Source organism: Arvicola amphibius, chromosome 3 (assembly GCF_903992535.2).
Source record: "Arvicola amphibius chromosome 3, mArvAmp1.2, whole genome shotgun sequence".
In the NCBI taxonomy this organism is placed as follows: domain Eukaryota; kingdom Metazoa; phylum Chordata; class Mammalia; order Rodentia; family Cricetidae; genus Arvicola; species Arvicola amphibius.
In genome coordinates this window covers 183,475,966-183,493,133 of record NC_052049.1, presented here as the reverse complement: position 1 = coordinate 183,493,133, position 17,168 = coordinate 183,475,966, and the positions used below count along the sequence as shown (strand labels likewise).

General features: G+C 38.6%; 1 protein-coding gene across 1 annotated transcript in view; it reads left to right on the top strand.

Moving 5' to 3' along the window:
• The first annotated feature begins 59 nt into the window (after window positions 1-59).
• The window catches only part of Zcwpw2 (zinc finger CW-type and PWWP domain containing 2), a 122,221-nt gene continuing 105,112 nt past the window's right edge, over window positions 60-17,168 (top strand). The window contains exon 1 of the mRNA XM_038323172.1: window positions 60-150. The gene's annotated coding sequence lies outside the window, so the exon portion shown is untranslated. The remainder of the gene's footprint in view (window positions 151-17,168) is intronic.

Here is a 17,168-nt window from a genome sequence, read left to right as displayed (position 1 = left end):
GTCGGGAGCGGGGTGAGGCGTCGCAGCGGGCCACGGGGAGGCGGAGTGGAGCTGGGAAAGTCGCAGGCCGGCTGCAGCGGGGTTGAGGCCCGTGTTCAGGGCGCCCTCTAGCGCGTCCTTTCCACTTGGCGGCCACGCCGGTTCCGGAAGGTGGGTGGCTGCGGCTCGGCTTGGCGGCGCTGGGCGTGGTGGCCGCTAACCCGCGAGCTGACGTGCGTCCGCGGTCCCTGGAACCCACGCAGGCCCCTGTTGCGGGTCGCGCGGCGATCTCCCTGGGTGTCCTGTGAAGCGAGGTCGCGAGGTCGCTGTGTGTTTCCCATGCCCCTCACTGGCTCAGTTGGGGTTCCGGGATCCTCTTCAGTGACGTAGGAGAAGAGGGGACCACGGCCAACTTTGGCGTGTTCTGGCTTCCTTAGAGTTGTCTCTCCGCCCCTCCCCCCGCCTTGGTTATTTCTAGGTAACAACCCCTCCTTTTTTTGAGGCAGTCTTATGCATCCCAGGGTGGCTACAAACACAGGTTTTCCAGCACCAGGTGAAGAATGAGCATCTATTAATTCTCGCTGTATATAGCTGACTAAATCGTTTCCCTTTTCTCCTTTTCTTTCATTCGTTTTTCTTTCTCTTTTTCCCTCTTTTTCTTTTTCCTTTTTTTCTTTCTTTTCCTCTCCTTCCTTCCCTTCCTCCTCCCTCCCTCCCTCCCCTTTGGACCTGGAGGGCTTCAAGTAGCCCAGACTGGCCTTAGACTCTTAAATTTCTTGTCCTTGTGCTTCCACCTCCCAGGTCCTGGGTTCACACACATTACCAAACATTGTGCAGCTCTAGAGATTGAACCCGAGGTCTTGTGCATGCTGGGCAAGCATTCTACCTGTCTGTCTCTCTTGAAGACAATGGATTGTATGCTTAGGCATAGATGAGTTCATTACAATCTTAAGGAGTCGCAGACAGAAGAAGCCCACAGGCTCTAGATTGTTTCTGGTTAACTGTGAGAGTCAGTTATAGAAAGTTAATGTCCACTTACTGCCGACCAGAAGAGCTCATGTTTCTTGGTACATTCTTAAATACTATTTTGTCAACTGGAACCTTAAATGTTGTCAGTGTTCTGTAGGAAGGTCTCTCAGGATATAATACTATCTCTGGGTAGGTACCCTTTTCACTAGAATAGATCTGCATTTGAACAAACAAAATAGATGGACCCTGGCATAACTTGTGACTGTGATGCAGCTCTCTTTAGGGCAGATACTTATTTTTAGGATTATTACAAGTCTATTTTAATTAATTAGCTTGTTTGAGCAATGAAAAAACTTTTTAAAAGTGTTATTGTTTTTAATGTGTATGGTGCTTTGCCTGCTTATTTATGTATGTTCATGCAATACGCATGGAGGCCAGAAGAGGGCACTGTATCACGGCCATCAGGAGTTTGCATAAGTTGTGAGCCTCCCTGTAGGTGCTGAGAATTGAGCCTAGGTCCTTGGGAAGAGCAAGCAATGCTCTTAATCACTGGGCCTTCTATCTAGTGCCAACTTTTTTGTTTTTATTTTTTTTAAAGTGCTGCATCTCTGAAAAATACTTTAGTATGAATCATGTTTTTAGAGAAATAAAATTTTCAGTGAGTTTCTATATGTAAATTGTATACTGAAATTTCATCATTCCACCCCCTGGACCATATTTTCTGTGGTCTGTTCTATATTCTGAATACTGTATTCTTTGTGGACCTTGTTGGATGTGATTGTTAATGTCAGCTGAACAGAATTAAGGTGTCAAAATTGCCACATTGTAAGAGTTGAGTCTTCCTGTTAGTACCATCCTCAATATCATGCTATCAGTGCATTTTTAAAAGCATTCTCTCTATATGTCTTATGTACAGGCAAAATCTTCTAGGGAGGGAGTAGTTTTAATAAAAATATTAAGTATTAAAACAGTTTTAAAAACACTAGCAAAATCAGAAAACTTGGTATATAAGAAAACTTGATGTATAAGTTACTTTTCTCATTGTTGTAGCAAAAAACAAAATCCTTGGCAAAAAGTGATTTAAGGAAGGATGAGTTTATTTTGACTGACAGCTTAAGGGTGCAGTGCATCATAACGGGGAGGCATGGAGACAGGTGACTGATCACTTTGGGGCTGCAGTCAGGAAGCACAGAGGGAGGAGTGCCAGCGTTTGCTGCCTTCACCATTTTAATTCAGTCTGGTGCCCTGGCACATTGAATGGTGTGCTGCTGCCCAAATTAGGCTAGGGCTTCCTTCCTGTGTAGCCCAGTCTAGACAGCCTCACATTAGGTTAGCTCTTCCTTCCTGTGTAGCCCAGACAGCCTCACAGAAACATCCAGAGGTTGGTTTCCATGGTGATGTTAAATTCCATTTAGTCGACAATCAAGATTAACCAACACATCCCTTGCCAACCTGACAAACATGTCAATTTAAGTCATAACATTCCATCCCTGTCCCCTAGTGTTTCATTTTCGTCTCATAATGAAAAATACACTTACTCTACCTTTGAGTGTCTCTGTCATCTTTCACAGCACCGACATTGTTCAAAAGTGTAAGGGCAGAGTCTCTTCTGGGACCAAATCATTTAACTGTAACATTCACCCCCTTTTACATGAAAAAAAATCAAATCAAAACAAACAAAAACCAAAACACATTACATCTAACATACAATAAATAATTCCACAGAATAAATAGTTCTATCCCAAAAGGGAGGGATGGGCATATAATAAGGAAAACTCATACAAAATAAGATCAAAACCCCTCATAGTAAACACCAAACCCCTTAGCTCCATGTCCAACATCTGGGTCTGGTGATGGACTCATCAGTGTTCCAAAAGGACTTTTGTATTCCCGACCAGCTCTTCTGCCTGTAGCAATATAGCCTCTTTCTTCGGCCTTCTCTACTTCGTACCAGCAGCTTTCCTCAGCAGACAACCAACCTTCCTGACAATTATACAACCTTGGATCTCCATTGTAATTTAGGCTTCATCTTCACAGCTTCATGCTGTGGCCAGTGGCTCTCTGAAATGTCCCCCTCAACCTTGCATCTTTTATGCCTGCCAAACCAGTACCATATGGACAGCACTACTGAGTTTTGCTTCCAACTGAATCTGACCGCCTTGAACCACAGTTACAACAGCTTATCTGCATTGCTGTGACAAAATGCCTGAAAAAAAGCATCTTAAGAGGAAGTTTACTTCAGACTTTAGCTCACAGTTTGAGGGAATCATGTCAAGAAAGTCATGAGGCAGCTGTTAGATTTATTTCATCCAGAACTGGAAGCAGAGAGATAAAACTTGGTGCCTAGCTCTATTTTTAAATTTTTCAGTCAAGGACTCTCACCTAAGGGATGATACCAAGCATGGTTGGTCTTTCCTCCTCAGTTAACCCAGTCTGAAAACTCCCTGGCCAGATATCTGTTTCCATGTGATTCTAGCCCATCAAGCTGGCATGAAGGTTAAGTATCTCAAGGGTTCTAGGCCAGTCTAAGGCTACACAGTGAACTCCATCCCACCCTCATTGTATCATATAGCTCAAAACAACATAAAACAAAAAACTAAAAATAGAACTAGCACATGATCAAGTAATCCTGCTGCAGGGTGTTTTCCCCCAAAAGACTGAAAATGGGATCTGAAATGGGTATGTTCATTTCATTGGTGTTCTTAATGCTAAGATGTGGAAACAGCCTAGAGGTCTGCCAATGGTGACTGGACAATGGAAATGTGGTATAAGAAGACAGTAGCATATTGTCCAGTCTTATGAACGGAAGCCCTGTTATTTGCAACAACACAGGTGAAAATGAGAACATTAGGTTATTTAAAATAAGCCAAGTACTGAAAGACTAAAAAACTACAGATTTCATTTATGTGAGATCAAAACAGTCCCTCACTGGCAGCTGTCCTGTGTACATTACATAGATCAGTTACTAAGATTTAAATTGGCATCTAATGTAACAGGAGGGGGCCTGCTTGTTGGAGTTTATGTCCCGCCCGATACCCCACAGCTGGCAAGCCCCAAAGAAAATCACACAGAGGTCTCCATAAGATTATAAACAGATTGGCCCATTAGCTCAGGCTACTTATTAGCTCTTATCTATGTTAGCCATGTGGCTCCATACCTTTCAGCCAGGCAGGTTACATCTTGCTTCTCAGTGGTCTGGGCTGGAATGGGAGGAATGGGCTTCCTCCTTTCCAGCATTCTGTTCTCATCGCCCCGCCTCTACTTCCTGTCTGGTTGACCCACCTATACTTCCTGCCTGGCCAATCGGTGTTTTATTAAAATACATGATTGACAGAATATAGACAATTCTCCTGCACCACTTCCCCCTCTCTTTTTTTAAAAAAAAAAACAAAGGCAAATATTCATATTCCATACTCCATTTTTGGGGAATGTGGGTGTAGTATTACAGGCTACTTCCTGCTGGTTGGGGGCGCTGATAATCTTATGGGGACCTAAAGAAAATTTAGAGTTATAATCAAGTCCTGACTGGAGTATCCTGTGAGCCTTGATCATCTCGGGCAGCAGTCTTGAATCTGTTCTGGATGTAGAACTCAGACATCGGGGCCATCTGTTCCTACCAGAGATTTCTCGGGTGATCTTCCTTGATCAAATCTGATTTTTCTTAGCTCAGATTGAATCCGCAGCCTCTCATTTCTCTTCTCTAAAGTAGCATACCTTTTGGCTTCAATTTTGAAGCCAAGGTATTTTCAAAACACCTATCTTGGATTAATTCAGCAGCATTTATAAAAAATATCTTTTAGCAGCTGTTGTTCCTTCCTCAGCATTCAAACAATTCAAAGAGAACATAACAGCATATAGTATCAAGATTCTCTGTGTATTTTCCATCTTTATGTGGCTTTACTTTAACCTCTATTTCTTCTTCTTCTTCTTCTTCTTCTTCTTCTTCTTCTTCTTCTTCTTCTTCTTCTTCTTCTTCTTCTTCTTCTTCCTCCTCCTCCTCCTCCTCCTCCTCCTCCTCCTTCCTTCTTCCTTTTCCTCCTCCTCCTCCTCCTCTTTTTCCTCCTCCTCCTTTTTTACTTTCACTTTTTGAGACAGGTTCTCTGTATATCTTTGACCTGGAATAATTCTGTAGACCAGGCCGTCCTTGAACTCACAGAGAACCACCTGTCTCTGCCTCCCCAGTTCTGGGATTAAAGGTGTGTGTTACCACACCTTGAACTCACATAGATCTGTCTGCCTCTGCCTCCCAGGCATTGGGATTAAAGGTGTGTACTGCCACACCCTACTCCTCTCTTTTTTTAAAGAACTTTAAACTTTAGCCTGCATATATTTTTAAACCATTTAGAGGTTTTCTTCAACTTTGAATCTTTCTTTTACTGTATATCTCTCTTTTTGTGACCACATGAGTCTTTAATTTACCAAACAATATGGGTAGGATTAAAGCCATGGCTTTGACTGCTGGATCCAACCCATTCCTTAGCTTTCCAGCCTCATGGCGGACGTACTGGTTGTAGCCATTTTTATTGCCACAACTCTATGACGTTTCAAGGTCCTTGCCAGGAAGCAAGCTGCAGCATTCTGCTCACAGACCACACTCAATGGGACTGCCTGCCTGAAAGAGTCAGAGTTTGCCCTGGCAGGATGACCCAAAAAGCTGGCATTTTAAAACAGTGCAGCTTTTTTCCTGCTACAGCTAAAAACTGAGAAGCATGCGGTCAGCTTGTCATCAATACCATTTAAGCATTTCGTGGCAGGACCTCTTCTTAATGAGCTGCAGGGTTTTGTGGCTAAAGCTGAGTCGGGAAGCCTCTCTTAGCTGAGAGTGATTGCTTGCCTCTAGCAAGCAGAGCAGACCCGAGAAATTGCTGCTATCAAGAAGCAATGCTTTATTCTTTTCTGCCCAGTATTACTTCCCAAGCTCTCACAGGCTTTATGTGGATTCAGTTATCCACGTGGGTGCCCTTCTGTAACATGAGGGGGCCTGCTTGTTGGGGTTTATGTCCCACCTGATACCCCACAGCCGGCAAGCCCCAAAGAAAATCACACAGAGATCTCCATAAGATTATAAACTGATTGTCCCATTAGCTCAGGCTACTTATTAGCTCTTGTAGCTTCTATTAATTTAGTATAATTTATAAAGTTTCTATGATTATTTTCTTTGTTTTATTAATTTTTACTTTTCCTTGGAAAAATTTTTAAAGATTTATTTTTTTTTAATGGTATGGATGCATGTTTATGTGGACATGTACATATAAGTATGGGTACCTACAGAGGCCAGAAGAGGGATTCTGGACATGTGGAGCTGGAGTTATAGGTGGTTGTGAGCTGCCCAGTGTGAGTGCTGGGAACTGAATTCTAGTCAGTGCATGCCCTTAACCGCTGAGCAGTCTTTCCAGCCCGTACTTGAATATTTCTAAAGTAGTAGACTATAGCTGCTGCAAGAAACCTAGCCTTTAATGATGTCTATATTTAATCATGTCTGTAGATTTTTTCCCCTGCTACTTTGGTTTCTCAAATGGGATGAAATCCACCAGGATATTCACTGTTGGACAAGATAAAAAATTATTATTAAGCATCTTAGAACTATGCTAGAAGCTAACCAGCAGTATCTGCATAAACTAGCCTCTAAATGATAGTCTCACACAGATAATAGGCTGTTAATAAGCTTTTGTTGAATCATTAAGTGTAATCTAAAGTTGACTTATAGGCACAAATTTGTTAATTAGGTAAATGAATGAACAGTGAATGTTAAATTTGCATCATAGAGGAGATTAAGGATAAATGCACTTTAAAGATTAGATGCAAACTAAATATTTAAGTTCATCATTTGAGAAAAAATCATGAAAGACAAGATAATTAGCATGTTCTCATTCTGCATTTGTTCTTGCATATCTCAATTTTCTTAACTACATTTAAAAGGAGTCTAAAAAAGAAATCTCATATTTGTTGATTCTTCAGTGTGCCAAGCACTAAAATGGGTTTTTTCATAGACTTATTTTTTGCATCTGTATCTGTGTTTATGCATGCTCATGTGTAGGCATGTGAATGTCTGATTATGTGCACTTGCATGTGTGTGCACATTTGTGCATGGATGCCTTTCTTGATTTTTTTCTCTATATTTTTATTAGTCAAAACAGTTGCAAGATTAATTTCTTTGGTGTATATTATTTGCACAAAATAGTAGATTTCAACATGACATTCATACTTTGAGCATATTGACCCCTTGTTCACACTGCCTTGGCCCCATCTACCCTCCCTCTAGGTTCCCCATCATGCATAAACAAGTTCTTTTCTACCTTCATGTTTTCTAAAATGTAGATTCTACATATAATAGAAAACATGGTGTTTATCTTTCTGAATATTTATTATTTTGTTCTGTGAGATAACTCCAGTCCAAACATTTTCCTACAAATGATATAATTTCATTCTTTTTTTGCAGAAGAATACTACTGTACTGTTTATATATGGCTCATTGTCTTTATCCACCGATTTGTTGGTGGGCTCAGACTAGCTCTGTAATTTTGACTATTGTGAATATATACCTGGGTGTGACCTAGCTGGACCACAGTTCAGGTTTTAGCTTAGTCTAGGAAGCCAGTGTAGAAGTATTACAATTTGAAAGCCAACTAACCAGTGTTATAGGCTAAATTATAGGTTTGGAAAACCCCCAAATCAGGAGTGATAGGAGAATGTTAATGTCCCAGCTTAAACATTAAGAAAGTGAACTCAGTCCTCCTTAGCCATTGTGTTGTATTGGTGCTGTCAAGATTTCACAAACTGAAATGCTGATGTCTTCTGGGATAATTTACACAGATCTGCTGTTGCTGCTCCTCCTCCTCTCACCACAACAGCAACAATAATACCCAACCAGTCCAATGCCCCAGTCAACAACAGCAGCAGCAACGGCTATAATACCCAACTAGATTAATGCCCCAGTCAAATTGACATGTAAGTAGCTGAACAAACTAAAAGTCTGAGATCAAGGTGTCAGCAAGGTTAGGATGCATTTGAGTTACCTTTTTAGGCTTGAATGGCCATCTTTGTTCTGTTTCCTCACATCATCCTCTATGTATATGTCTGTGTTCTGATTTCTTCTTGTGTAATGATACCAATTGGATATAGGTTACGAGGATGACCCAAATTTAATCTGCTCTTTAAAAACCCTGTCTTCAAATATAGTAAGGTTCTGGGTTACAGGTGAGCTAGTGATTTAACATATGAATTTGATGGTTATGGATGGGAAATAGGAGGATACCAGTGACTTCACTGCTTTTAACTTGTGTTCTGATAAAGACAAGTTCTGCAATGTTTTTGATTCTTCTCCCTTTCACAGTCTAGGAAGCTATTGTCTAGGTTAATAAAAAAGACAGGGGGAGTGCATATACCATTTAAGATACTGAATATTTTAAAGAAATACTGGCTACTGCTATATAATGCTCTTAAGTCTTTTAAAATCCCTTTCTAAAGAATGGCATTGAAATTCAGGGAACAGAAATAGTATTCATTGAATGACAACCCATGTGTAATTCTCTATAATGAGAAGCTGTGGTTGAAGCATTTTTCAAACTATTTTCTATCCTGTGGTAGTTTGAATGAAATTAACCCCATGATCTCATTGCTTGGAATGGTACTATTAGGTGTCATTTTGTTGGAGTGTATGACCTTTTGGAGGAAGAGTGTCACTTTGTGGAAGATCTTTGAGGTTTCCTATGCTCAGGATACTGCCCAGTGAGTCAGTTGACTTCCTGTTGCCTGTAAGCCAAGATGTAGCCAGCACCACATTTACCTGCATGCTGCCATGTTTTGTATATTGATGCAGTTTTAGGATATACTTATATTGCACTATATATTTCTTCCTCTGATCAAGATACTTATATTTTATTTGTGTTTTAGGGCCATTGTCCTAATTTGCCACACTTTTGTTTAAAGATTTTTTAATTTTTTAATATGAAGTCTTAGTCTCTTAGCTATTTAGATATGAAAAATTATAGTCGATAGCCATCCATGTTTGTCAAACTAATGAGATTCTTTAGATGCATAGAGATTGTATTCTGCATAGATAGGTAATCTTCAAACACTTCAAAGAACTGTAAAATATGGTATTTAAATAACAGAATTCTGTTGATATGAGATGCAATTGCTCCTGGTAGCACCAATTTATTTATGAGAGAATGTTGGGCATTGAAGACACTCAACTTGGAGCTTATTTTCTTCTTGGCAAACCCAACCACTGACAAAATTCATGGTGTCCATACAGGATAAGTAGGATACAAACAAAAAGACTGCCAAACCTTGCCAAGACATGTTGTAGGAGGTTGCTTGTTCATTCCCAGCTGCTCAGACTCGAAATAATCACACAAAAACTATATTATTTGAAATACTGGTTGGCCAATAGCTTAAGCATATTTCTAGATCACTCTTACATCTTATTTTAACCTATTTCTATTAATCTGTGTATTGCCACGTGGCTGTGCCTTACCAGCAAAGTTTCATCATGTCTGTCTCTGGCAGCAACTCCATGGCTTTTTACTCACTCTGCCTCTTTTCTCCCAGCATTGTGTTTAGTTTGCCCCACCTAGCTATATGCTCTACCCTTTCACAGGCCCCAAACAGCTTCTTTATTAACTAATGGTATTCACAGTATACAGAGGGGAATCACATATCAAAGACAGGGTAAGATGGTTTTTCAAATAGTCCTACCTCAGAAAATGATCTGTCAGATACTCTAGACCTTAGCAAAAATTGGTTGCCTCAACATTGTGAAAGAGACCTTGGGTGATTGCCCAAGTAGCTGCTTATCTCTGTCATCTCTTGCACCTTTTGGAAGTTGCTTGATTGCACTTCCTATTTATTCCAGTAATATTATTTCTCTTCTCAGATCTTTGATGGGGTTGAAAACTAGATAGTCATAGTTGCTTTCCTCACATGACTACGCCAAGCCATTTTTAATACTCTTTAGGGTAGGATAACTGTTGAAATGCATAGCATATGTTTCTTGCTTGATGTGGTTCATGCTGGTTGTAATTCTAATTTTTATTTATGTTTTTGCCTCTTCTTTTTTCTGGACAATACTTGATATTTATTCTTATTGTATATAATTTTGTATTGGACTTAGAATTCTCTTATTTAGATAAAAGGGGGAGTTGCTGTGGGAATTCCTTCAGTAAGTAGCCTTTAAGATACCAACCCACTTTGGTACTATAAATGCAGACAAAAAGTTTAACAGGCCTCTTGGCTGCTGGATTTGGTTACAGTTCTCAGGACAAGCAGAGTACCGCAGATCACTACTCTTTCTGTGAGTTTATCCCTAAATAAATAAACCTGTCTTATACCCCATTCTGGGCTACTATGGAACTTTTTTGTATGCCAACACCCTGCCATAATGGTACCTCTGAAATTGATATAAGCAAGCCACCCCAATTAACCATTTTTTTTAAAAAAAAAAAGAGTTGCCCTGGTTATGGTGTCTATTCGCAGCATTAGGAAACCCTAAAACATTTCCTAGTAAGAGATCTTTACTAACTTAATATGGACTCTACAGTAGAACTACTAGCAATTTTGATGTAAAGTTTACTGAAGTTCTGCTCACTAACTTCTAACTACCAAGATACTAGTCAGATCAGACTGGGCTAGCAAAGGCTAACACTACAAATAAGAGAGTTAATTCTTAAACATATAAGCAAGTCACTTGACAGCATGGTATTGTGTGTTACCACCCCATGTATTAATATTCTATAGTGTTTAATTAATATAATAAGTGGTTTTAAGAAAAACCAGAACTTAAGTATCAAGGGGTCTTGGGTTCATTGAACCCAGCACTAACCATGCAATTGCTACACATGCTATTACAATGTTACAGTGTTCAGAAAAGAAAGTGGACAGTGTTCCTGGTGTGTGTGTCTATATGGCTCTCCATGTGCATAAACAAGGACTTACAGTCTTATGACAGGTGATTTTGCTATAAATTGCATGAGTTGGTTTTAGCTACAGATTCAGTTGGTCTTTGTGAATGTTTTACCTGAGTAAAGTGGGCCTTTGGCTTGTTTTTTTTTAAACAAGAACTGTTTCCCCCTCACTTTATAGTAGAAGGAAATTCTGTAAGAAGCAAAGACATGTATCCCCATGCTAAGTTAGCAGGTCTGGTTTTGCTTCCCGTAGTCAGGCTTTTGGACATTTAGATGTGTAGCATGATTAATTAAAAACCCAGAGACAGATATTGGGGTTCAACCTGAAGGTCAGAAAAGAAAAACCTCCAGCCACTGACTCTTACCTCTATTTCAGTCTGAAAATGATGATCCTGCTTCCAGGAATCCTCAGAATGAGACTGAGTTTAAGAGCTGTGTCCTCCCATCTTATATTCCTCTCTAGTGCTAAGATTAATGGCATGCACCACTACTGCCCAGTATTTATGGCAAACAAGTGTGGCTACTGGGATTAAAGGTGTGTGTCACCACACAAGGCAAGCTTTATTTATTAAAGTACAAATGAAATATCGCTACACAGATGTTCTATGGTTAATGTATCTTGAATGTTAGCATTCTCACAAAACCCTCTCCAATGTAAGGCTAAACTGAAAAACAATTGTTCCTAATTTTCTAAATTTCAGGGGGGAAACTCAGGAACTCAGACGTATCTAATGAGAGGAAAAGTATTATATCTACTACTTAAAATTTTGTTTTCTTGTTCCTTTTTTAAAAATTAGGCTTTGAAATTTTATAATACCAATAATAAACAGCCATTATTTGTAAATCTTTTTTTTTTTCAGTTTTGAGAGACAGGATTTCATGATATAGCCCAGGATGTTCTAAAAATTATTATGTAGTGTAGGCAGAAGTTTCATGTCCTGCAAGCCACTCCCAAGTAGCCACATAGAGGCCTAATATTAATTATAAATGTTTGGCCAATAGCTCAGGCTTGTTACTAGCTAACTCTTACATTTAAATTAACCCATTATCACTAAATTTGGGGGGGGGGCAGCCTCCAGTCAGTACTCAGGGTATGCAAAAAAAAAATCCATGAATGCAGTGTTAGACCTTTTTCTCTGAAGGGAAAAATAAGGAAACACAGATACTTTTTGGTGGTGAATTTTTCTTTACTGTGCTTTGAAAAAAATCTCTCTTGCTCCTCTATATATCTCTTTTTAGATTTTTAATCAACTCTGTAGAGCCTCCTCATTGTTCTACCTAGCAGCCTCCCTAGTTTGCTCTCCATAGCCTCTCTTAACTCTATGTAGTTTTTTCATCATTCTGTATTGCATCTCTCATAGCCAAACTCGAGACAATTATATGTTATATTTTCAGGGCCGGACTCATCTCAGAACACATGAAAAATTGCACAGTTCTTTTGAGGCTAGGGAGGTTGTATTTACTGGTTAGTGAGTAATGCTTGGCCATGCATGTAGCTCTAAGTTGGTGAGTTTCTCAGATAGAAAATGACATTGAAATTCAAGATTTAACAATAACAATTAGTTAGCTGGACTTTGAGTGGTAGTATATGCAGAAAGTCCATTATTGCATGAGGTTTATGTCTGTCAAAGTTGCCTGACTTTGAGTCAGCAATAAACATCTGGGAATTTGTCCTTGTGTATTCTTTGTAGGGGCAGCTAGTCTGTTTTGAATTTGTTCTGAATTCTAAACCTATTTGTCTTTGTGACTTAAAGTATTATTACTTTCTTAAGTCAGTCTGAATAATGAAAGATATCCTACCTAGTATGATTTCTGTTCATCAGAATTATACAGCTTAAGCAGAAATCATCTTCCTGACCATCCATAGCTATGTGTGTGCCCAGAAGATGGAATATATACATGAGATAAACACACAAGCAGTGAGAAAACACCCATAGCTATTATTAGGGCAGGAATGTGGCAGCACATGAGATAAATTACAGACAGAAGCAACCAGTCATTTACAGTCCATAACCCATGACTTTACCAAGTCATTTGTCTGGTAGGCCGACCTGCTGAACACTAGTTGTCAATTGCTGTATAGTCTTATGGCTTCTTGAAACCCATATTTCTTATCTATGCTTTGCCACGTGACTTGGTACCTTTTCTCAGTATGGTATGCCCATCTTTATTCTCTCTGCATCTGTTCATGACTCCTTTGACTCCTCCTTCTTCCCAGCATTCTCCATTTGGCTCTCTCCCTGACCCTATCCTGTCTAGCTATTGGCCATTCAACTTTTATTAAACAAACAAATTCACACAATGTAAAGAAATATTCCCCTTTTCTTTCCAATTAAAAAGGTTTTAATTTTAACATAGTAAAATTATAAACAACAAAAGTTATTAAATAAGAATTACAGTTACAATATCCAGTCCATTTGTAGTTGGCAAATTTAGAGAAAATACTCTATTATTTATATTATCTTTGTGTACCTAATTTACCTTTTATCATAATTAAGGAAAGCTTTAATTATGCCTATCTAGACTTCAACTTCATCAAAGATCCCAGAAGAACAAGATGTTACTTAATGACAGGGACAATGTAGCCTAAGCTGACCTCAAATATTCTTAGCAAATCCTTTTTCCTCACGCTCCTAAGTGCTGGAATTACAGGTATGTACCACCACACCCAACTTGTAACTTAAATTTTATAGTTATTTATCTAAACTTAAAATTGTATGATTCTACATTTGAAAAAAAAGCTGGTTACACACCATCACGTGTACACACTACCTTATAATGTGGATGAATTCTACCACAGCCTCTGAGATATAGCACAAAAGTCCTTACAGGATTAGTGTCTCATGGGAAGAGACACCAGGGGTCCATTCTGGCTCTTCTTGCGCACACCAAGGAAATACCACATGAAAACTCCTATATCTTGGTCTCCTAGCCAGAAAAGTCCTTATCAGAAAATCAACCAATTAAAATGCATGTCTTAGACTCGTCTACATTAGCGACAAAAAGAAATGTCTCTTATTTTAGTAACCTGTTCTATGACATATGGTTAAGGTGGGCATCATAGACTAATTGATCAACTTTATTGTCTCTCTGTTTGCTTTTTGATTTCTTGCTCATTTCTCTTACAAATCTATTCCTTAAGTTTGTGATATGTCCTGCGAAAAAAATTTAACTGCATTTTAAAAATTAACATTTATTTATTTGTGCATATATGCATGTATGTACATGTGTGTGGGCACATGTATGTCATGGCATATTGTGGCAGCCAGAGCACAACTTGCAAAAGTAAGTTCTCTTGTTCCACCATGTTGGCTCTGAGGATAGAGCAGGCCTCAGACTTCCTGGCAAGTGCTTTGACCCACTTACCTGTCTTTGCTGGCCTATAGTTAAATCTGAAGTTTCTTAATAAATCTTTTATTTGTTTTACTTTTTCAATTGGAATTTATTTACAGTTTTAATGTTTTGATTTTAAATTTCCATTATATTATGTTCTTTTTCATATTAATGTTAATTATTAATATTAATTAATAATACCATAATACAGTGTTCCCTATTAAAGACATATTTTATGGCTTATGAGTTTTTCTATATCGCTTTCTGTCTTTCATTATTATTATTTATTATTATTACCAGATGGTCATCTGTGTATTTAAGAGTCACTGTCACTCTGTTTATGGATTCTTTGTTTACTTTGTCTGATAAAGTCCTAGATAGACTGAGGCAGTTGCTTCTGGGTATAAAAGCTCTCCAGCAACTTTTTTCCCTGAAGACCTTGTTTAATCCTACCATGTACCATAACATCAACCATCACTGCTTCACTTAACAAAAGTCATCAAACCAGTTTCCTCATGCCTGGCCCAACGAGGGATGCAGACCTTGAATCTGTCTCATGTTCTGGGATGTTCTAGACCTCTTCTGTATGCATTGTGCAGTGCTTGAAGGCCTAACCAACCCATAGACACTTTTCATATTTATGAGTTTGCATATTTTAGAAGTTTTCACCTTTATTCAATGCCAGCCATTATCTCTTGAACAAGTCCTGAACTTTTTCTGCTATTTCTAATGTGTTATGAAATCTAATGCATAGCATTAACTAGATCTTCATCATATATTAAGTTCTCTTTGGAGGTTGGCACAGCACAGATAGGCAGTCTGTAATGTTGCTTATGTTTTCTAAATGGTACTAGTACATATTTTATTTTTAAAATAAATGGCTGAAGAAACATATGTTCAGAATTATGGTCTTGATTATAAGTGAGTTATTATCAAGAAATTGCAAATGATGAAAATAGAAAAAAGCTGTCTGATTTGGGGAGGGGCCTGCCTGCAGTTTCAACATTAAGCTGGCGAGTCAGGAGCATCTTGAGTTCCATGATAGCCTGTATTACATAGGAGACCCTACGTAAAGGCAAAACATTAGTCTGAAGAAGTGGTATGGATACTGTTGTTTTTATCCATTCCAGAAAAGATGAACCATCTGTGAGAGGCTGAACTAAAATGGAGCACTTCCTCTAATCACAGTGCTAGGACAGTACAATGACACCTTTCTTCTTTTTTTTCCAGTTTGGAAGAACAATCATTATTTTCCTCATTCACACACAAATAATAAAAACTATTTCTATTATAAGCAGCCATTTATCTTCATTCCTACTCTGTATGTATTTATTCATACTGTCTCATTAAATTCTGATGCTTTTCAGAACTCCTTGGGTATGTTGTAATTTCACCATCTGGGATACATCAGTCACAAAATACATATACATTGTAATAAAAATTGATGCTTCACCATATTTTCTTGGCAATTCTCCATCTTAAACATCCTTGTTCTATTCAACAATGGGACTATATAATATTTCAACTCAAGAATACTGTATTTTCTGATTTTTTTCAAAATCAGCTGCAGCATAACACTGTAAAATAATGCTCATTGAATACAAATACCTTTGGAATTTTTTTAAAAATAAAATCTACATAGACTTCCCTGGCTCATGAATGTTATTTGAAGACTATAGATCTATAATGTACTGGATTAAGTTATTAGTTACCCTGCAGTCTTGGTGGTCCCTTTAATAAATTCAATTTAACTAATAATACTTGATATAAATAAAAATTGCTCTCTGATCCCTTTCCCATCTCTTGGAATATTTAGCCAGTTCTAGGTGCTGCAGGGAAATGTGGAAGAAAAGGAATCAGGGAATTCCAGGACATAAACCACTTTTTTTGGGGGGGGTATTTACAGGTCAGTATATTAGAGAATAACATGTCTATCATATCAATCCATTCTTTTCTGGAGATAAAAATGTAATGTCTGTGCTCTCAAAGGGCCTATAGTCTAGTGGTGGTGAGTAGGAGCACACATTAGTATAATGTAAAGCAGAATAATATAAAACCTGTTGACAGAGGTTTCTGTCCTGTAGCTGTTTAGTCCCAAAGAAACACACAGAGGTCTACACTAATTATAAACTGTTTGGCCTATTAGCTCAGGCTTCTTATTAATTCTTACATCTTAAGTCAATCCATAATTTTGTCTTTGTTAGCCATGTGGCTTGGTATCTTTTATCAGTGAGGCATTCTCATCTTGTTTCCTCTACGTCTAGGTGACGACTGCAGACTGAGACTTTTCTCTTCCCAGAGTTCTCCTGTTCTTGTTGCCCTGCCTATATTTCTTGCCTAGATACTGGCCAACCAGCATTTTATTAAACCAGTACAAGTGGCAAATCTTTACAGAGTTCAATACCATTGTCCCACAGCACTTACCCTCGGTTTTTTTTCAAAACAAGAACTCTGAATCGAATCTCCTCTGTTTAGCTTTTTTGCTGACCATTTATAACAACTTATAAGCAACACTCTAAACAAAGACAAACATCCATAATCTGTTTTTGGGAATATGGGCGTAGTTTTCTAGGTTACTTCCTACTGATTGGGGTGCTGATAATCTTATGGGGACGTAAAGAAAATTTAGGATTATGATTAAGTCCTGACTGGAATATTCTGTGAGATTTGATCATCTCAGCCAACAGTCTAGAGGCTGTTCTGTATGTAGAACTCAGAGGAAACTTCAACAGAGATACCCTGAAATGTTTGATCATCTGTACCATCTACTCCTATCAGGGATTTTTCAGTGGGGTTTCCTTGGTCACACCTGATTTTTCTTAACCTAGAGGGAATCCACAGCATCTCATTTCCTGTGGAAACAAAGCAAAACCTCTTCTCCAAAGTGACATATCTTTTGACTTAAATTTTTTTTTTGTTTTTCGAGACAGGGTTTCTCTGTAGCTTTGGAGCCTGTCCTGGAACTAGCTCTTATAGACCAGG